At 43.0% G+C, this 23469-nt stretch overlaps 1 protein-coding gene across 2 annotated transcripts in view; it reads right to left on the reverse strand.

Annotated features, from left to right (window-relative positions):
* LOC147606919 (HMG1/2-like protein) overlaps nucleotides 1–17510 on the reverse strand; it is a 33947-nt gene extending 16437 nt beyond the window's left edge. Inside the window, exon 1 of one of the 2 annotated variants that reach the window (XM_086791225.1) lies at nucleotides 17374–17510. The gene's annotated coding sequence lies outside the window, so the exon portion shown is untranslated. Of the gene's footprint in view, nucleotides 1–16486; nucleotides 17328–17373 lie in introns of those variants that run through there. The other variant, XM_086791226.1, reaches the window with a different exon arrangement.
* Nucleotides 17511–23469: the final 5959 nt, after the last annotated feature.

Raw genomic sequence — 23469 nt, forward strand, 5'->3', positions numbered from 1 at the left:
GAACACACTTATGTGTGTTGGGCACTTTGCCCTAGGCCTTTTAGTACTCACTTGTACTTTCATTTTCATATCATTATTGAGTACATCTCTTCCAGTACGCTTGAGCTTCACTTGTTTTCTCTCTCTTGCAGCTGTGTGTGTGTGTGTGTGTGTGTCTGTGTGTAGGCTTCTCCCCCCATACCCAACATGCAAAACTAAACATGTGTAAAAGTTTCCCATGCAAACTAAAACATGTGTAAAAGTTTCCCATGCTACCAACCTGTGTAATCTTTTTCTATTTTGAACTAAGAAAGCTTTTTAGAAAGGAATTCACCTATAAAAGGAGGTGATTCCCTTCATTTTGGAAGAGGAGAGTTCATGTAAACTTGTGCATTTTTGAGAGCAGGAAGGCAAGAAGACTAGCTTCTTCTCGACCAAGTGTAGAGAACCATTTTTCAAGAGAGAAGGCTATCATGTGAAGATGGAGGTGCTAATCAAGAAGAGGCTTTGAAGAGTTGAAGAAGAGCTTGCTGATTTTCTTCATCAAAGGACTTCACTCTTGTGAGCATCCTTGCCACAAGAGAAGATAACCGGTTGTGTGACCCATTGGTAGGCCATTGGGGTGGCACACAGACGGGTGACCTTCTCCAACACTTGTGTGTGTGTGGTAGGCCACCACATACAAACTAGGAGATTCCAAAGGCTTTGTTTTCTATCTTATTTGATGGCGGTACCATGCTGATTCAAATCAGCCCATACACTTGTAAAATTCTGGAGGAATAATTCACTTTCCTATGAAGGGGCCCGGCCGTTCCGGGTCTATGCTATGTCGTCTCTCTCTCTCTCATTTATTCTTGGCTGAAAATTCACAAGTTTTACTTCAATTTTCAGCCATGGTTAAAAGTGGATTAATGTGATTTAGCAGTGATAGGCTTGTTACGCAACTTCAGCGAGTTTCAGTGGTATCAAAGCGGTGTTATCTTCCCCACCTTGTTGGTGATTGAAGACAATCCTTGAGAACAAGCCTTTTGCTGCTAAAGAAGATGTCAACCCACAGCGAGAGATCAAGATCGCTGGCTCGTCCTAGTGAGTCAATGGAAGTCTCTTCTTCAAGAAGAAGAGGTGGTGGTGCTGACAGGGAAACAAGGCAAAGTGATGATTCTCCACGAACTTCAAGATCCTTTGGCCAAAATGAAGAAATACGACGTAATTCTCATGCCTATGGTGAGGAGGCGCTCCTTTGCCGAGTCAAAGAAATGGAGGACCTGTTGACCGATCCAGATGTGCAAGCGGTGGTGTCAAAGAAGGCCATCAACCATTCCAAGGTATCTCATTTTGAAGATTATGTGAAGAAATCAGATTTAGGTGATCCTATGCTGCTTGCAAAGGAATACCTCTATGAGAAGGGAATCATTGGTCCCGATCCATCTGGGCAAGCTGTTTTCTTGGAGCCCTACATCTTAGCTTCCTCTAATATATCACCAAACAGAGTCACCCATGATGGTGAAAAAGGCTGCTGTTCAAGATACCAAGGAGAAAGAGAAGAAAGAGACCTGCAAGCTGGGAGATCGAAGTGTGAAACTGCCATACTTTGATGGGAAGGACCGTGACATCTCAAAGATCTTAGCCTTCATCCAGGAGTTTGATTTGGCTTTCAAGAACCGGAACTTCTCAGAAGAATCTAAACTCCATCAGGTAGCTATACATCTTAAAGAAGTTGCTAGTAATTGATATCTAACACTTGTTACCAGGAATCTCAATCCAAAAACTTGGGATGAGTTCAAGGGCCCACTGACTTCAAGAAGAAGGTGTGCATAGAATGGGATAAGTTGGATCAACAAGGAGATAATGTGCAAACATACATTAATCGGTTTTGGGAGGTCTACCTCAAAGCTGCTCAATACATCGACATCAGTGATAGCGAAGTGATCCGCAAGTATGAGGGAGGTTTGAATCCTCTCTTACATCCTCTCATGCATATTTCATGCACAGATACTCTGAAGGATTGCATGGAGTCTGCATTGAATGCAGAATCTCGTGACATGAAGTGGATGATAAAGAGGAAGGGGTCTTCTTCGGAGGAGCCACACTTAAAGAAGATAAAGAACCAAGAAAAGGCAGAAAAGAAGCCTTATGTAACCTCCAAATCATCCAATTCCAAAGATCAAACCAAAAAGCCTAAACCAATCTTCAAGAAGCTGTCGAAGGAGGAGCTAGAGCAACACATCAAAGAAGGAAGATGCTTCCAGTGTGGACAAAAGGGCACATGACCTGGGAATGCAAAAAGAAGGATGCTAAGAAGAGGACCGAAGAAGAAACATCAAAACTTAAGGTTGGTACCATAGCTGATGTGCAAGTTCCAGAAGCCAGCCACGACGCCAAAGAAAGACAACCATGGAAGGCATTTGGTAAGTTGAGAAATCACTCTGTGGTAGTTATGATTGCCTCTGGGTGTACTCATAACTTCATCTCTGAAGAGGTGGCCAGATCCATTGGCCTAATGGAGGAAGACAAAGGTATACCCACTATTGCTGACACACTTTTTGGTCAACAAGCTCAAGTTGTCCCTGTGAAGGATCCTTTGAGGATTCACATAGGAAACTACTTGGATCATGTGGATTTTCTCATAGGCCCTACTCAAGGGTGTGATGTAATGCTAGGAATGCCTTGGATGCGCAAGGCAGTAACCCTTCTCGGCTAGTTGTTTTCCATCAAGTTTGAAGCCGGGACCTCTATGCAGTCATTTCTAATGAAGGCAAAGTACATGATCAGTTATCGGCCATGAATAGTGCGTTAACTAGTACCCAGTTAGCTGCCTTGGTTCTTACGAAGTTGCCTGAGGAGTACGAGATGGTCTCGAGGGCATTACGCTTACAAGTCACGAAGGAAAAGCTGGAATTTGATGATCTCAGCTCTTTTCTCATTGAGGAGGAAGCAGTGCTCATTTTCCAAGGCAAGATTCGAGTTCCGAAGGATGTAGAATCTGTAGAAAATATGAAAGCAAGAGCAAAACTAGAAATGAAACAAGAACAAATGAAAGACAAAGAGTTACCTTGAGATGAGTGTAGACAAGACACAAGATTGATACATTCATTGATGTGACACCTACAATTTATAGGTGAGAAGTACAAGATTGAGTAGACTCACTTATGGGATAAATGTAGAGGTGCCACATGGCACTAGACTCAAGACACAAAGACTGAAACTAGACTAGAGAAATAGTACACCTAGTGTGCACTTATTTCCAACACCCTCCTTAAGTGGACACTAGGAGAAAGACAAAAGACAAGACTATAACATGACAAAAGATAAGACCAAGACAGAGAGACTAGACAAGGATTGAGAGACAAGCTAGAAGACAGGATGGACAAGACTAGAAGACAGACATAAAGACTGATAGACTGAGAGACAAGACATGAGAGACAAAAGATCATGAGACACCCCTCCTCAAGTGATATCCTCATATGGGTCCACAAGGATAGGGACAAGATGGATCTAAAACAAGACACAGTCAGATTTGATAGACAGATAGACAGACAGACAAGACTAGATAGACAGAAGACTGACTGTAGACAAACAGATGGACCTTGAAGACATCCCCTCCTCAAGGGCAATCTCTGCCTCTTGGGTAGGGACAAGAGAGAGGTCAAAAAGCATAATGAGTAAGACACTAGAACCCCTTGACCTACATCATCGGTGGTCAAAGTGGTAGACAAGAAAAGGTGAAGTAATCAAAAAGCCCACTCCTCATCATGTGAGGAATGAACAGCAAGATCTGCTGATGTAGATGCTGTAGCAACATGGGCTGAGGTAGATGCAGGGGCTGATGTAGAGGTTTTAGAGTAGCAGTCCTTCTCCCGGTGATTATCACGGCCACAAATGGTGCATGGATGAGCCTTGAAGCAGTCCTTCTCCATATGATTAGTTTTCCCACAATGGGTGCAAGGCTTTCTTACCTTAGAACCTCCTTTCTTTGCTAAAAATGCAGTGTCAGTTACCTTTTGTTGTTTTGTTCTTTCCTCTTCTTGGAGAGCATTGATGATACCTTCAAGAGTAGGATTATTGTGATACTTGAAGGTAGTGACAAGAGTAGCATAGGTGTCAGGTAAGCTTTTGAGAAGCACAGCAATAGCAATATCTTCGGAGATGGGGGACTTCACTGAAGCAAGCTGAACCATAAGACTGCGAAAATAATTGACATGAGAGGCTATAGTAGCTCCCTCCTGCATATATAGATCAAAGAATGAGATCATAAGTGCAATCTTAGAGTTTTTAGAACGGGGTCCAAAAAGGGTATCCTAAGTGATCCATGCTCGAGAAGCAGACTGTATGTCGGAGATGTGATGAATGTATCATCTCCAAGACCGAGCAGGATGATAGCATAGGCTTTGTCATTCTTGGCAGTGGGAGCATAAGTGATAACTTGCTCAATGTCGGAATCTTCGGGAGCAGCATGGTGAACGTCGTCCCAAAGACCTTCTTTCATAAGATGGCACTTGATTTTGATTTGCCAAGTATGAAAGTTGGAGCCATTGAATTTGTCGATAGACCTGAGAGAATGAGTAGAAGAGGCCATGTGGGAAGGTCTTACCTCTTGCTAAAATGCAAGGGCAGTGTCTATTCCCTTACAAGATTGCAGAAATGAATGAAAGAAGAGATCCAAACTGTTTTTAGAAGCCGGCTCTCTCACCACTTGTCAAGGCCATAGCATGTGACAGCCCATCGAAGCATGAGGAACTAGCAGTTTGCAGATATGAGGATAAGAAAAGGACTGACCAGCAAACTGAAGGAGACAATGCACAGTACCTTGTAGATTCTTCAAGAGGAAGCGATGGCAGAACTGAACTGCCTTTAGATGATACATAGCCTGTAGATGAAGAAACACCGCCTCCAGCAGATAGACGTAGGTTGCTGCAGAGGTGTAATACAGCTCCTGTGAATAAGCAGTACAAGTGCTGCTCATCCAGAGAGGGAGGCCGACAGTACCAGCAGGTATGGAGTGATGCGCAACCTGTAGAGGATGAAGCGCAGGCAACAGCAACTGAAAACAGGCCGGCGCAGCCTGTGCAGAATGTGTATAGGCTGGTCCTACAAGCTGAGCGCAGCTAGGGAGATGGTGGCCTGAAGTTATGGCGGGTAACACAGGGCAGGAGCAGCATGCTCTGATACCATGTAGAAAATATGAAAGCAAGAGCAAAACTAGAAATGAAACAAGAACAAATGAAAGACAAAGAGTTACCTTGAGATGAGTGTAGACAAGACACAAGATTGATACATTCATTGATGTGACACCTACAATTTATAGGTGAGAAGTACAAGATTGAGTAGACTCACTTATGGGATAAATGTAGAGGTGCCACATGGCACTAGACTCAAGACACAAAGACTGAAACTAGACTAGAGAAATAGTACACCTAGTGTGCACTTATTTCCAACAGAATCGGCACATGCTGCATCGGAATTCAATAAGAAGTCTAGGAGCCGTTGTTATAAGTGCGGAAAGCGAGGGCATTTGGCTCGGGATTGCAAATCCAAAGCTACAGCTTAAGGCTCGACGAATGACAAAGGCAAAGACAAAGCTGACGAGGATGACAGTGACAGTGATACTACCAGGGATGATACGGCTTCTGCCGGTGTGGCGAGGACTACACTGGCATATGCTCCAGCATTCTAGCTTGGTGGATGGATGCTACCACGTGCTTCAGCCAGAGAGAGGCATGTGAGTGGCAGAGAGGGGCAGTCTGTGCTCCCGTTTTGACGACTTGAACCCGTGTGTCGGAGTTCAATTTCTGGGTGCTTGGATCCGTGTGCCGAAATTCAAAGCACTAGGCATCTGGCAAGGAACCAACATGGCGTATAAAACACTATGGATGTGTTGCAGTCATTCATTGTTGTTTTCGGGATAATGGACAGGATGTGTACCAAAGTTCATTATCTTGTGGAGTTTTTTGGACGTGATGTGTTCACAGTTCATGAATGGGGATTCTTGGACGTAGTGTGGTCTACAGTTCAATGTTCCTTGAGGCAATTGGTGCTCAGGATGGCATTTTTGGTGGTGACAAGCTAGTGGTTGCAAATCCGAGGTGTACCTAGTGGTTGGCCACTGTTGGGGTGTCCATGGTAGCTTCTTCATCGACTTGGTATTCCTACTTATGTCCACTATGAGTGGCAAAGAGGGTGTTAAAATTGTTTTTTTGCATGCATCTCAAGTGAGGTCGCCCAAGTCCACTTGTGGATATATAAGCACCCTAGCTCCATTGTAAAAAAATATCTAATTCATTGCTGTTGTGTTGGTTCGAATACTCTCTCTCTCTCTCTCTACCTCTCTCTAGCGTTTGTGCACCCTCTCTCTCTCTTTCTCTGCCAGCGTTTTCTCTCATCCTCTCTCCCTTAGCATTTTCTCACTAACGCAATACTGCTTCCGCGTTGTCAACTTTGACATGGACATGTGTTCTTTTCCAAGGAACCATGATTGGACATGCTTCTATTCCGAAATAGGAGAGCATAATATTGCATGCATGAATGGACATGCTTCCATCTCGAAGTCGGAAAGTATGATTGGACAATGCTTCATAAGCATGATGGACTATGCACTCTTACCAGTATGGGAGAGCGTATAGATGGATACAAGTGTATGGAACGGATGGTACTCACCTTAGGCACATGCACAATAAGCTATTTGAAGATCTTGCATTGGATGCTGATTTTGAGAATGCTTGAACATTTAGACATTCATCTTAAAGCATCGAACTTGTGCATAATATTGGTTGCTGATCTAACAACTTGTATTTTGCAGGAGGTTAAGTATGTTTCTTGCTTAAACTACTTTCAATTTTGATAGTTTTACAAGATATGTACCTTTTAAGTTGGAGGTCGATTTAGAGGCCTTTCCCTTCATCTTTTGGGAAAACAGAGGCTGGAATTGGAATCAGAGCAGTCGAAAACCCCCCGAGTAATTTTTATTTTTTTTTAATAATTTATTTTATTTTTATTTTTTTTGAGGTGACATGACGACTCGCCCAGGCCATCTCAGCAACTGTCTCTTCAGTTGCACATGCAAATTCGATTTAGAACTTGAGTTATAAGCATCTCTTTCTATTTTCCAAAGAGGAAAAGAGAACTAAACTCTTTCTATTTGTTGATGATGATGCTTCTGATGCTACTAATGATGATGTCCTTCTGATGCTAGCAGCTAAACCAAGGATTAAGGCTGTTCATGCATTGGATTAGCCATGGCACGGGCGTGGAGTGTAAATACAATCACCCTAAAAATAAATAATTAAATGTTATATATGTTTATGGATGTATACTAAGTACTTACATATATACATATATGCATAGCACGTGACACATGGACCCTCGGCAAGACTTTGTGTTCCGCCATGTCCGTAGCAGGAGTAGAAACTCTGGTCTAAGCACAAACCTGTCAAAGTACACCACACAACTGGCTACTCAATAATAACCCAAGGCCTCACTTATATAGGAGTCACGGATGCTATAAATAGTCAACTGCCATAAATAGCAAGTAGCCAAGTATTATTGGATCTCAGCCTTAGCTCCCAACATCTGCATGCAATCTCCTAATCCCAAGGGCCTGGATTAGGCCCACTAATTCAAAGATTAATAACCAGGTACATAACAGCCTTCAGTCTATCGAACTTCACCTTTGAAAAGTGATACATTGATGCACAAATGCATCAATGTCCTTTCCCATAGTTGGCCAATAGAAGTACCTCTCAATCATTTGAGTTGTGGGCATAATCCCTCTATGACCACCATATGGTAGTGCATGGGACTGTTTGGCTCTTAGACCAAACTCCTAATCCCAAGGCCCCTAGATTAGACCCACTAATCCGAAGATTAGTAACCAGGTACATAACAGCCTTTTGTCTATCGAACTTCACCTTTTTGAAGGTGATACATTGATGCACAAATGCATCAATGTCCTTTCCCATAGTTGGCCAATAGAAGTACCTCTCAATCATTTGAATTGTGGGCATAATCCCTCTATGACCAGCATGTAGTAGTGCATGGGACTCTTCCATAACTTTGGCTCTCAAATCAAACTCCTAATCCCAAGGTCCCCTAACCCTGCTGGATAGTGCATGGGACTATTCCATAAGTTTGGCTCTCAGATTTTTCACCACACCAAGTATGTTCTAATACATGAGGTAACCATCCTTAATGTGGAAGGCATGAGTGCTGTCCTGGCCTGCAAATCAGCCCATATGGCTGCACATTCCTCATTTGTGACATAATTCTTGCACATCCCGGACAAGTCCTCATGTGACGCACCAACATAAGGCTTTTAGAATAATGCATCTACCATTACATTTCCCTTTCCAAGCAATGGATCATCTGAAAATGAAACATTGATAAGAAGTTTGCCATATACATGCGCTTCTCGGAAAGCTTTGTCTGATAAAGAAATACCTAAGGCTCTGATGATCAGTCTTCACTGGAAATTCAGCCCCTAAAGGATAGTGTTTCCACACTATCAAGGCATGATTTACGGCCAAGAGTTCCCTCTCATAAAGACCCAAGTGTATCTCTACATCATGCAACCTTCTACTCTCAAATGCAATTGCATGAAATTCTTGGTTCATGACAGCACCTATGCAGTCCCCACTTGCATCACATTCAACCATAAAAGGCTTCTGAAGGTTGGGCACTATGAGAACGGGCCAGGAGAAGCCATGTGAGCAAAATGCCATACAAACCTCTTGTAATACGCACATAACCCAAGGAAATTACGTACTTCATGAACATTTCTTGGCTCTCTCCAATCCTTCACTATCTTTGCAAGATCCATATGTACACCCTCGGAAACAATGTGCCGCAAGTAGTGTATCTCACAAAGAAAGAAAGAACTCTTCTTACAGAGTTTGTGCTTTCTTAGCACTTCAAACACAATGGCAAGATGCCTCTTGTGCTCTTCCTCATTCTTGACAAATACCAAGCTGTCATCAAAGAAGGTACTTGTAAATGTGACACACCTACGAGTATACAAGGCAGAGCCAGACATTGGATAGCAGCCAATAGTGCAAGTGACACACAGCACTTCCACGTAGCAGTGCTGATGTGGCGGTGGTGATGTGGCATTGATGATGCGGCAGTCGGGTACAACTGGCCAACATCATTACTCCTGGCTGCCTAGGAGTACATTGGAGTTCATAGAGCATTTCTCTGTAGGCGAAGTGCTAGCCCACGAGTGTGCAGTAGGTAACAGGGCTGTGATTTGACATCTTCATTCTCAGCCACATCTTGTACTTGAATTTCGATTGTATTACTTCTTTCTTGTACATAATACAATCCAATAATTTAGGACTCTTGTGTGCGTTGTATGTTTGATTCTCCCGTGCTCTTCTTTCTATCTTTGGAAAACCCTAGCACATAGACGCAAGTGCCCTACAGTTGGTATCTGAGCCTAGGGAACCTGCAAATTTCTTTTCTTTTCCAGCACCCATGTGCATTGACCGCTTGGATAGGGTAGAGTACCTAGATTTTAAGAGTGTTCACAAGTTCGAGTTTTGGGAAACGTGGATGTTTGGGTTTCCTGCACCTACGTTAATTGGGGTATATTGTGCTTGCCTACCCCACCAAACCCTTACCTCATCGCACAAGGCTGAAATCCCTCACCTGTCCTCGATCACTTGATATTTGTCATGGATCCACAACTCACTGATTTGGACACGTAGGTGGCTAAAATGTAAAAGAGTGCATAGAGCGGAAGCAAAAGGGCACAGAGCGAACAGTCTCAAGCAAGAGACACAAGTAGTCTCACAAGTGAGGGAGCAAAAGATATAAGATAAGATGAAAAAGTGAGAGACCAGTCCCACCTATTTATAGGTGGGGAGAGCTGGCCGACTGGAGCTGAATAAGTTGGCCGACTGGAGCAGAGTAGCCGGCCAACTGGGGAAATACCAAACGGGCTGGGAAAAATCCCAAAAAAATATGGAAAATAGGGGTGGCCACCCACAATCAAGGGCCCTACAAAAGGTACCAAAAGGACACCAGAAATGGGTAGAAACTGGGGATGAATGTGCTAACAAAATGGACCTGGTGTGTATGTGTTCCCATTCACATTGGTGGCACATCACTACCAATCTCGCTCGCCTCTCATCTAGTCACACTAGTAGAGAGCAAGAACGGCTAATCACATTAGCTTTCTCCAATCATACTGGAGATGTAGAGTTACCATTCACACTAGCATAGCCACCCACCTCTAGTCACACTAGAGGTAACAGTAGTTCTAGTCATACTTGAAAAAAAAAATATAGACAATGGCTAGTCACCCTAGTAATCATCATGTCCTAGAAAAGAGCTTTTGGAATTAATAATGCTCTTACATCATAGTTAAATCATATATACCTAGATGAATCCAAGAACATGCCCAAACTCACCTTTTAGGAACGTGCATGTTATATACTCATGGTAGTCAACCCACAAGACTATATAACTATCAACTCCATTATGCATAGTATGGACTAGATACTACGACATCCCTGTTAAAATTACAGCAATGTGATGAGCTATGGTAGATCAAATGCTAGAATCAACATCATTAACAAAGTGATTAGACAATAATTAAGACGTAATTAGTGAGTGATTAACTAATAGCTTAATGTAGGCATGGATAATCAAAAACCAGCTAATTCTCATTAGGCCAATGTCTCAATTTATAGAGTTTACATCCAAGCATCTAATCCCACTGATTTCTCCTTGATTCACTCCACCTCTTTTGCTTGATTCTCTCCACCTCTCCCAGAATATCTCCACACTTCCTAAATCTTCTCACGCTACCCTTTAGTCTCTCCCAGTAGATTCTTCTCACCTTTTCACAGGTTCTCTCACATTTACACATTCTCTTTTATAGCCTCTAACCAAGGGCTTGTTCTCGCACGCACCCTATTCACTTATATATTTCAACACCCCCCCTCAAGTGAATACTCCTAGCACACCTGGACCCTGTACCAAGTTTCTCTCTTACTTGATAGTCCGCGACCAGTGCCTAGCACACCTCCCCTCAAGTTAACTTAGCACACCTGGACCCTGTACCAAGTTTCTCTCTTACTTGATAGTCCGCGACCACTGCCTCAAGTCCCTAAACTCATAGTTCTTGACACTCTCTCTCTATGTGTCCAAGGCTACTACAAGTGCCCGCGACCTTGACTAAAGTGCTCACACATACATCTACCACGTGGCCTACATCATCGGTGGCTCAGAGGTGGTTTTACTTTGTTCGGGCAGGTTACATTGGGTTGTGGGGTCTCTCTCTCTCTCTCTCTCAGAGATTTTCACATGGCCCCTCACTCTTTGGAGCCTCACATCTTCTCTTGTCTTTAGTCTTCTTGTCGTGGCAGCTTCTCTTCACGCGTCCATGTCTTCCTCTTCTTTCAGTCTTCTTGTTGTGGCAGCTTCTCTTCTCATGTCCATGTCTTCCTTCAATGCTTCCTTTAGCTTTTCTTCTTGGTGTGGATCTTCCTCTTGGAAAGAGATGTTTTTCTTCTTTCATGGCTGGGGCCATGAGCTTGTCCGTCAATTCTTGCTCCATGTGAGCAACATGTTTAAATGTTTTGTTAACAGTTCTTTTGGGCTTTTGATGTTTATCTTGTATCATTATGCAATGCAAACCCAAATCTATGCCGGAGGTCTTACCTCTTACCTTATTCTGGACAACGGCAGTATCTGATCCCATTTTTACACTGATGTAATGTGCCCAATACATAATGCATATGGCATTCATTCTTATGCACATTCCCAAATGCAACTCTGGCTGTGAATAATCTTGAATTTGAGTGTGATTTGCAAGCATTAACCAAGGGTTAAATGCAAAATAATAATTACCACAAATTTATCAATATAATTTTATCAGAAATTACATTAAATCAAGAGTAACCAATTTGCACGGAATGGTTGGAGTATCAAACCATCTCCGAATTGCAATCTGAAGTTATAAGAATCTGTATCAGATACCTAATGGTTAATTTGAACCCTCAATTACACCAAAATATAGTGATTAGCATTGATTAATCACTGATTAACAAATTAATCCTCTGTTTTGTGTGCAAAAAACAAAGTATGCAGGGAGCCCAGATCTGAGGCCTTAAAGTTCAAATGAGCTCAAATGCTTTCAAGGCCATCAATAGCAATTAGTCTAGTAGAGAATTAAGCCAAGAAACACAAGATTTGACCAAACATTGAATGCTTAATCTCTGTTTTACCAAAGTCACCTGCAGATTTGATGAAGAGCTTGGATCTCACTGTAGACTTGATCAAATCAAATTCTGACTTCATCAGCTTGTAGAGCATGCTTGAAAACCCCCGGGGTTAAGAGGAATTAGACCCATTTGATCTGTGGAAGAGAAGATCTAAGTTTTTCTCCCAGAAACAGGTGCTTGATAAATCGCGAATTTCAGCAACATCCGACGGCGGTTTGCGCTTCTGATTCGATGGGCTGGATCGTGGAGAGGCTGGCTATGTTGAGCTAGAAGAGTTTGGACTAATTTTGAGTGTGCAAGGAGATGGAGCTCCTCCACTGGCTGGGGGTATAGAGGTTAGTTGAAAATAACTAAAAAATTTTGATTATTTCCTAATTATCTACTAATCCTAATCAACTAGATTATGGACTCATAAACTTGATGAATTCTAGGCTTGACTCTGATACCATATTAAAATTACAGCAATGTGATGAGCTATGGCGGATCAAATACTAGAATCAACATCATTAACAAAATAATTAAGACGTAATTAGTGAGTAATTAACTAATAGCTTAATGTAGGCATGGATAATCAAAAACCAGCTAATTCTCATTAGGCCAATGCCTCAATTTATAGAGTTTACATCCAAGCATCTAATCCCACTGATTTCTCCTTGATTCACTCCACCTCTTTTGCTTGATTCTCTCCACCTCTCCCAGAATATCTCCACACTTCCTAAATCTGGGCTTGTTCTCGCACACACCCTATTCACTTGTATATTTCAACAATCCCCACTAACGTCATCAGTGCCCAATAGTGGGTGTAGAACTCTGTATCAAGATATTCTCTCTCTCTCACACACACACACATATAAGAGCATATATTCACACAAAGCCCTTTGTACTAAGTTTCTGTCAAACCTCCAGAGATGTAGGGCAAAATCATGCTTAGGGAGCCAAATAGTGACAAGTCCCGCATCATAGATGTTCTGTAATGCAACCATGTACCACGAGAATAGCTCGCACAGCTACATCCAAGTGATGACCGGTAGTCCTAGTAGGCAGCATCGCCAAGTTGGTTGGCGGCCATCTTCACCTGGTGCTTGTCTCAACCACCCATCATCTCCATGATGGTATATGTCCACTGAACAATGGCACCACCATCACGTATGCAGGAGGTGGGAGGATTGATCTTGAGTAATCCACTCGTCATAGGAGGAGGAGGAAAGCTTGAAAGTCTAGAGCAATCTGCTCCTTGTTCATCTGAAACGAGACCCAAGCAGGGGTCACCCCTTCCTGGACTCACTTCTCTAATTAGCACTTTAATATACACTCTTAAAAGACAATAGCACAAGACAAAATAGCAAAAAAGTAATTAACAACTCTGAGCATAGATAGATGACACCACACTGAGGCCGGAACGGCCGGCCCCCCCCCCCAAGGAATGATATTATTACTTGGGAGAATTTGTTACAAGTACACGGGCCCAAGGCCAGATTTCCAATAAGCAATGCACAATGAAAACAAAGTATCAAACCCGAATATGTTTATTGATGCCGAGTCTGCAGTTACCAAGGGCTGCCCCGTCCATAGCACCTTCCAGAGTCACACTCCGCGTGCAATCCACCCGTCCCTGGCACTACGAATCACGCCGTGCCAGTCCTAGCGATGGGGCACCCTCGCGGAGTTGACTCGGTGAATGGAAGAGGAGTCCAGACATAGGAGAGCACGAGAATTCCTCGTTCTTCGCGATGAAAATCTTCTGGAGCCACCGTACAGCCAGTAGGAAGAGTGAAACAACCTGGGCCACTTGGGGGGAATGCGTATGACCTAAACCCACGCGGATAACCCCACTGGCCTGACCTGAATCACACGTGGGAGTGAAGAGACCTGTTGCTGGTCTGAATCACACGTGAATGCTTGTACTGACCTGAATTACACGGGGAAGTGAAGAGGGCTCCTGCTAGCTGTTTTGAGTACACACGTGAGAGAAAAAGAGAGCTGTCCAGACCTGAATCCACGTGTGGAAGTGAAAAGAGAGAAGCTGTACCATTCAGTCCATGGGAAAAGGGTTCCAAAGATGCTGTACGGCCAAAATCAACAGGTAATGATGATATTGTACTTCCTGTATCTGCTGTACCTACTGTACGACCAGAATCAGCAAGAAATGAGGATAATATACCTGCTGTACCTGCTGTGTGGTTCAGTCCTCAAACAATAGTTGGAATAGGAGCTGTACGACTTGTTTCATGAGAATAATGAGTGCTCCAGCTGCTGTACGGCCTGTTTTCTCAAAATCCCAGCAAGCAGTCGTGTTTTTCTCCTCACCAATGCAAGGGAGAGGACTGGAAGTGAGGCGCCTTCTTCCCATGCAAAGGATTGGGTGTGGTAGGTGGGGTAGGTGGCCAAGCCCCACCCCACATGCTATAAAAGGGTGCCCAGGCCAAAAGAGGGTGCCCACACTTATAAAGTGTCCACCTACTTTTAATGAAGTATGAAACCTGTAAGTTATAAGGCTTATAACTTAAAACTCTTATTAAAATAAGGATTTCCCACCTGTTCACACGCCACAAAACCTGTCAGAAGACAAGGCATTCCACGGCTCACGGGAGGGCGTCCCCGACCCCTGAGCTAGACACACATGTCAGGCATACAAACGAAACCAGTTCACGCGAAAACATTTCAAAGGCAGGCAAACATGAGTGCACAATGCAACATTGTTAAAGGATAATCTCCGTTCATGTACTTGCACAATACTTGACATTTCCGGGCACAAGCAGGCCCACCGGAAAGTCAATTCCAGGTACACACACAGTGTACAATCCACCCGTCCCTGGCACTACGGATCACGCCGTGCCAGTCCTAGCGGTGGTAATCCAGAAACATACACCGTGTGCAATCCACCCGTCCCTGGCACTACGAATCACGCCGTGCCAGTCCTAGCGATGGAGCACCACTACGGAGTATGCTCATCCAGAGCCCAAAGCTCACACAAGAAGATAAGAGGACCATTAGATAGCTCAATGGTGACATCATCTCTATGTCCACTGGACAATGGCACCGCCATCACCTATGCATGAGAAGGTGGGAGGCTTGAGAGTCTAGAGCAACCCACTCCTTATCAAACATACGAGTCGCATTCCTGATCCGCTCATCATCTAATTGAGTGGACAAATAACTTGATACCACAACACAGCGACCATTGTTGATGAGCACCACCGTGAAACGTTCTCTTGTCTACGATACAATGTCTGGGAGTTAGTAGAAACTCCTCCAAGTGAAAGCACTAGAGAGCTGGTGGCAATACACCTGCAAACCAGCTGCAAAGTTACCACTAACTGCTCTTCTGGCATAGAAGCCACCTACAGAATTAATGAGGGGACAACACTAGGTGCTTGCTCATAGGGATGTGGAGTAAGCCTATTGCCGGTGAATTGGAGCACAAGATCGCAAGCTCATTCATCTTGGCCTCTACCTGTGCTTGGATCTGCAATTGTTGCCGCTGCATCTGCCTTTGAACCAACGGTTCAGTTAAAAATCAGTCAACTGGTCCTAGACCGTGACAGACATGCTCAATGCATCAGACAGTAGGCTGTTGCTGGTCCAAGACTTTCTGCATAGAAGAAGAAAAAAAATCTAGGTGTGGCTGCTCGGTTTTAAAAAAATGCAAAGAGGCTGGGTTGGTTAATAAACCCACTTGAATACTAAATGTGAGCCCAATGTTGTAGACTGCTCATAAAAAAATACCCCCACACTGCAGGCAAGAGATTTTGCAATAAAAACTGTCCATATATTTCTGTCGAATGATTACAGTGGATAGACTGAAGGTAATTTGTACATGGGACTGCCACGGCTAAATTATAAGAAAAGAAGATTGGTAAAAAATAAAGCCACCACCTGTTGGGCTTCTGCAATCTGATTACTGGAAATAATCTACTACTTGTGATTATGATCACCACTAGGCAGCCTATTTCTAGGCTAACTATTCCTTCAAATATGCCATGGTCATGGGTAGGTCCAACTTATCTGCTGGCTGGTTCAACTGGCCTGCCCGGCTACCCACGTGACTGATGTGCTTGCCCATGTGGCTTTGTCCACCTGTCCAACCTGCCTAGACAGCCAGCGATTGCCAAGACTGCCCATGCACATCACACTAAGGGTCAAACAACTGCTGCCCCCATTGGGAATATTGCTTCTACCCTTACAGTGCTTCCTAGTCAACTTCCTCAGCTGATACCATGATTCTGTTTCAAGGGCACTTGGCGCTACAATTGAACTGTACTCACACTACTACTGCTTTTGTTTACCTGTATTGTATGTAGTAGATGTGGATTGTCGCACCCCTCCTACTTCACTGCTCCACCATGAGGGCCAAACTTTATGATGGCATTAAACTTCGTACAGTTGAAATTGCATGGAATAAGGGGGTTTGAAGATTAGCTCCACGCTGGTAACAAGGCCACTCATTGTACATGAACAGGTGAACTCCGGTGTCCAGGCCTCCACCCCTCCAATGATAGCCCTGCTGGTGCCATACATAAGAACCATTGTCGCGATCCATTCAGTCCATGGTCAGCATAGCCATGATGGGTCCTTCTCCCCGCATACAAGGCAAGACAGCCATATCCTGCCCTTCATGACAGGGTCATGGACCCTGCCCACTATGTGTATGGATATTGAAATTTCAGCAGGGGACTAGCCAAGCTCCTGACAAGTGACTTTGCTGCACAATGAGGATGTGTGTTTGTGTGTGTGTGTTAAAGAGGCTAATGTAGGTGTACTTTGGACATCTGAATTGAAAATGGACTAAGGAGCTACCGTGCCCTCGAAGGTACTACTGCCAACCTCAGCAGAAGTCATTGGGCAAAGATCAAACACACGGATAAAAACAGAGAAATTGCAGATCTAAAAAGCAGCCAAAAAAAAAAAGCACGGGCTGAAACCCTAGATTTTTAGGGTTGTACATAAAGATACAGACAACGAACAAGAAAAACCCTAGATTTTCAGGGAGGGCAAGCTGGGGAAAGCTGCGTGAGCTCGCTCACGAGAAGAGGGTAGCATCAGAAACTGATAGGGGGAAAGCTTGGAAAAGCTTCCACCCAAGTACCCACATGTGTACTTGTTCTACCTCTCGACAGAACTAGCCCTGAGCACAAGGGGCAAAAAACGATGGACTTTTAGTATATAAACTTACCGGTCGTCGTAGTGGGCTCTTTCCTTCACACAGCACTTGGTTTACCGGGTGCGGCCACTGCGCGACTCTTCGCCTCTTCAACGTTTGCTATGTAGAAGACGACGACCTGCCCACCGGTTACCGGCTAAGCCCGTCCCCACCATAACAGGGGTTTCGCACGTCTGCCGGACATAAATGTGAGATGGGCGCCCGACTAGCCCGCCCCAAAACCCCTTTCTCTTTGCACGGTATTCTAACGGCAATTGGAGGCTTTGTGCAATGATTGTCTGTCTATTTAGGGTTTGTCCCCACCATAAGAGGGGTTTCGCACGTCTACCCTATACAGCTCGAGGCGTTTCTCGACTAGCCTGCCCCAAAACCCCCTTCATTTGCATGGTGATGACATTTTTGCACAGTATTCTAACAGCAATTGGAGCCTTTCTGCAATGATTGTCTGCGTATTTAGGGTTTGTCCTTTAATGCCTACAATGTCCAATCAACAATCACAATGTAGTAACTCAAGAAAAGGCATAGCACCACTTAACTTGCTTGCCTAGGATACATGTCAATACACCTCCTTATTAGCAAGATGAGCTAGAGATGGACAATACAAAAGAGACCTTAGATGAGGGATTTGGGATACCCATCATGTGTATTGGGCCTAATTTGGAAGGGTCTATATAGGTAGATGCTTATGAGGAACTAAGTGTCAAAGGAGAGTCTATAATGCTACCTCAAGGCTACAAATGCACTTTGATCTTGTTCCTTAAAGTAATATTAGGGGTGAATGCATGCAAATAGAAAGCATATGGAGACTCATCATTTCATTGACCTTTTCAAGCCAAACTAAAATGAAACCTTAGAAAAACACTCTTGTTCTTGAAAATCTCACATAATAAATTTAATGAAAATGCAAAAAACATTTTGGTGCCATATTTAGAGGCTATTAATGCTTTGATCTTGTTCCTTAAAGTATCATAAGAGGCTATTGATGCTTTGCTATAGGAAGGAAAGATTGAATGCAAGCTCAAGATGAGCACATCTACCTTGGCTTATGTAGATGAGGGGATATTTTGTGGTACATGCAAGATGGTGGTAATGAGGGGCATGTATTTACTTATGTGGTAAGAGCCTTAGCCATGTAATGGGTAAGGAGTGTAGAGGACACTAAATGTATACACTATGTGTACAAGCATTTATTTTTGTGCTACTTAGAGGGGATGAGGATACATGAATGTCCACTGGGAAGAAAAATATTAGGTAAAGAATCTTGTAACCCATCATGCATAGTCATTCACGGCACGTGTAGAGCCGACACACTTTTTAGGCTTGAAGTCAATAAGTGGCATCTCGGTCATGTCGTTCAGTAGGTTGAATTTTTGGTGGAATAATGTGTGCACTCTAATAATGAGTCTAAAGGGCCAGATAGCTTATCATTTAGACATATAGTTTGCATAATTTAGCATAGTTGGAAGTGATAGTTTGGGAGTAACTCTCTTGAATAGAGAATAATGAATGAATTGAGTCAATAATTTGTAAGGTGTGCAAGGTCTAGGTGAATTTGTGATGCACAAAGGTAGAAGGTCTTGCATACAGTACTGAGGCATGTATAATAGAGAAGTGGTTGTTGTATTGCCATGCATTTCAAGATAGGGGTGAGAACTCACATGCAAAGATTTCCCTTAAATTAAGGGGAGACCTATCTTCATACATGTAAAGAACTACACCTTTCCTTGTGAAAGAAAGCTCAAATTGTGGCAAAGTTGCAACCTAAGAATGGGTGCACTCCAACAATGCTATTATTTCCAAATGTGAAGGAATGAGAAATCAAAGCTTATTTCTTGAGATCTTTGGAATGGAGGACTATTTTTTAAGAGATACAAAGTGGGGGGGATCTCCTTACTAGATGGAGTGCTGTCACCAATAAGACTCTATGCTTCAGAACTAATAGTGGTAACATTACTATGTGACTCTATGCTTCAGAACTAATAGTGGTAACATTACTATGTGAGTCTAAAAAATGTTGCCAATTGATTGGTGTGTGACATCTTAAGTGATGCTTGAGTTTTTTAATTAAAACCCTCTTTTGTTGCAATATCACCTTCAGTATGGTGTCCAATGGATATGTACTAGTGCACTTATAAGAGAGAGAATAAGCTATAGTCATAATTTAAGAATATACTTTTAAATCCACTACACTATTGTGTCAATCAAATATTTAATAGTGCACTTATAGGAGAGAGAAGCTAGGCTATAGTCATAATTTAAAAATATACTTCTAAATCCACTAGATAAATTTGGGAAAACTCTTACTCTTCAACAAAATACTCTCCATGGTAAACAACTTTGTGTGCCTAATAGGGAGGCCCCTCTGAGGCCCAAAACCTTCAAAATAAAGAAAAATGGCACAAAGGGAAAGTTGTGGAGGAGCATACCAAACGAAGAAAGGGAGATCTAAGGCTCACCAAGTTTTCAATTAAAATTATTAAGGGAAAATAAATCAAGAATGATTATAAAAGACGTACACACATTATGCAAGTTGTGAGAATGTAGTGATGGAAAAGACCAAGGGGTACTCGAGTTATTTAAAAAAGAGCCTTAGTGTTTAAAAAAAAAGTTGGGTTACACTATAAGAACACTATAACAACCTCCACAAGTTCACATAAGCAAGCCTAAAAGGCCCAAGTCTTGTGGGTACCCAAATTTGTGCAACTAAAGTAGAGGGAGCAAAATGACCAAGAATTGTAGGCTTGGAGGTTAGGGCACATAAGGAACATGTTGCAAACCCAAGCTTTAACTAATATAAAGAAGAAAGGGACTAAGATGAGGATAAGGGGCATGACTTCATTAGGCTCTAAGGCTTTAAAGACAACTTTAATAGTAGAGAATCACTAAGTATCTTTAGTCAACCCCATCAAAGTGGGTTAATAGATGGAAACTAAAAATTTGTGTGAACAAGAGTAAAAATATTTTCTAGGAGGGGCTTTGACTCACCCAAAATTGAAGCAAAAGAGAGACTCATCAAATAGCAACAAACCTATCATGAACAAGAGTAAAAATATTTTCTAGGAGGGGCTTTGACTCACCCAAAATTGAAGCATTAGAGAGACTCATCAAATAGCAACAAACCTATCATGGACAAGAGTAAAAATCTTTTGTAGGAGGGGCATTGACCCACCCGAAATTGAAGTTAGAGAGACAAGTAAAAGGAAAATATAGAGTGATCAACAATAGCTACAAAGTGTGATAGAAGAAGAAGAGGTGGAAAAAAGTTAAAAGGTGTCCATGGGTTATGTAATGAGACCTTCCCCCTCTAACTCAAAACTTACATGCACGAACACACAAGCTCTATTCCAAAAATTTAACCACCCACACAAAAATGAGGCACACATAAAAATAATATTGCCCTTATCCTCACCTGTACACCCTTCTAGTGTATGTTAAGGTGTAGCCAACCAGCACTTCGGGGGTCCACACATCGATGGAAGATATATAGAATGCCTGGCAACCACCCAACGATCGGTGCCACTGTGGCACTCGAGGGGTAAAGTAGAAGGAGAGGAGAGAGGGGGTAAGGGTAACTAAATGAAGCCGACAAGAAGATAAGGGTAACAAGTGTGAATGGAAATGAGGGGTAAGGGTAACAAGAATGAACTTGAAAAGGGATAATGTAACAAGAGAAGAATGAAATAACATAAATGAGATAAATAGAAATAACTCATGTAAGGATTCTATGACAAAACAAGGATAAACTCCAATGCTCTCACCCGATTTGTTGTAATGTTTAAAAGGTACATCTCAACTCGTACATAGATAGGCGCCCTCTCCATGCACAAGGAAACACACCCCCACCTCTCTTATCACATGCAAACTAAAGACATTAATCACATGAGCACAAAGCATCTCACACATACCATAGCTCCAATACAAGACTCAACCTAGCAAGCGAGAGTAGCCCAAGCCACCAAGAATGTCAACCACTCAACCATGCAAGCATCTCTCTCATGCAAGAGCTTCTAGTGAAAGACCTCACCTAGAAAGCAAAGAGCTAGAGAGATTTCCCAAAATAACACCAATGTGGTGGATTCTAACTTCGGCTAAAGGGAATGCTTTGCCTCTCACCCTATGTTTCTTTATATAGGAAAATGAGGCTCATCTCCTTGCCATATGGCAAGCATAGAGTGATCCCACATATTAGAACCAATAGGGTGTGGGCATACCCATCACCCCTCAAACCATCCAAAATATGTGCACAAAGTAATACAAGCTGTGTGCAATGTGTGCACACAAATGAGTGCAAGGTGGGCTATCCAAGGGGAAAAACCTCATGGGAAAAAGTGACCTTGGATGAATACAAGAAGCTAAATGTGAGGTGAGGGATAAGAGAGAGGGCTAAGTATAGGGGTTAACATCCTCCCACCTCTGAAGCACATTCGGTCCCTTTGGTGTGAAAGGGGATGGGACCAAAGTGTAGTCGATGAAGATGAGATGGAGAGGTGTTTGGATGAAGCATAAGCGGAAGGGGAATAAAATATAGGTATGTATAAGGGAGAGATGGTTGTCCAAGGGGAAAAAACCCTGTGGGAAAAAAGGGCCCAAGGACATGGAGGAATGACACGGAAGTTGTTTGACTGGATCTTAAATAAAAATGGGAAACTCTATTAGCAGCTCTAGAGTACAATGTTGATGAATCCATGCCAATGAAGAGGGTAAAATATATGTCGAAGGTGAGAGGAACACTACCCACATCCCAAACAAAAATGAAAAACTCTAGGTACTCTGCCTGATGTAAGCCAGGGTCCCAACTGAATGAAGACAAATGGGGTGCCCTAGCCAATGCTAATGTACTGCTCCCAAGTGAGAAGGATGTGGGCAATGAATGGACTATGGAGTAGAGGAACACCTTTGTAAAAGATGTGGCCATCAAGAAAAAGGTGTCCTTATCAAAAGGATCTAAAAAGGTAGGTACATCGGTCAATGATGAGGATAAGATCGTTTACGCCCATGGAGTGTCAATGGAGCCCAATCCTGCTTTCTAAATGAAGGTGCTCCAAACTGTAGCTCAAGCAAAAGCTGAAAAGATGCAGGGGAGAAGAGAGCTTGAGCTCTTGTAAGCACACACACACTCATAAAACCCTAAAAGAGAACACACAAGGTGAGAGGCTGAAAATCTTCTTTTTCTTCACTCAACACTCAACACACCATATACAAAGATAAGAGTACACACATATGAAAGGTACTCAACCAAATACATACTAGGGTTCTTTATAGTGTGAACCCAACTAAATGAGCTGGTGCTATAACTATGCCAGTCTAGAATGGCTATCACACAGCCTGTCATCCCATTGACTGCATATCACCCATGATCTCACCAACCATGCTAGTGGTGTGTGGGGCCTATCCCCCAGGCGGGTCATCAATGTCCACCGCCTCACTAGATGAGCTCGATATCTCAACACTCCCCCTCGAGCTCAACTCCATCTCATGTACACCAAGTGAAGCCCTGAATTTGCGTAGCTTCTCTGTACCCAATGCTTTGGTGAAGATATCAGCGACCTGATCCTGTGTGCTGACATAAACAAGGTCAATGTCTCCTGCCAAAACCTTCTCTTTGGCAAAATGGCAGTGGACCTCTATATGCTTCGTGCGAGCATGAAAAACTGGGTTCCTGGCCAACTATATACTGCTAACGTTGTCGCAGAAAATGACAACAAATCTGGCCTGGTGATCGTCATGTAGATCAAGCTTCCTACTATGCACCTACACATAGTAGGATCCTCCAAGATCTCTCCTGCCATTCTGATCCAATGGCACTGAGATAGGCTTACAACCTGTCATACCATACTTGGACAACATGTCCAAGCCATACTGTCTCTGCAGTAATCCAATACCATGTGGTGACCTAATCACCTCAATGCCCAAGAAATATCTGAGCTCCCCCAAATCCTTCATCTCAAACTTCTGCATCATAGTCTCCCGTAATGATCAAGTCATCTACATAGATGACAACAAGCACAACCTCTCTATCACTGTGCCTCACATACAGCGAGAAATATGCATTGGCTACATGAAAGCCAATAGTGACAAAATATTCAGAAATGCTCTTGGTGCTTGTTT

This window comes from Cibotium barometz, chromosome 56 (assembly GCF_041138505.1).
Source record: "Cibotium barometz isolate CiBa-2024 chromosome 56, ASM4113850v1, whole genome shotgun sequence".
Lineage (NCBI taxonomy): Eukaryota > Viridiplantae > Streptophyta > Polypodiopsida > Cyatheales > Cibotiaceae > Cibotium > Cibotium barometz.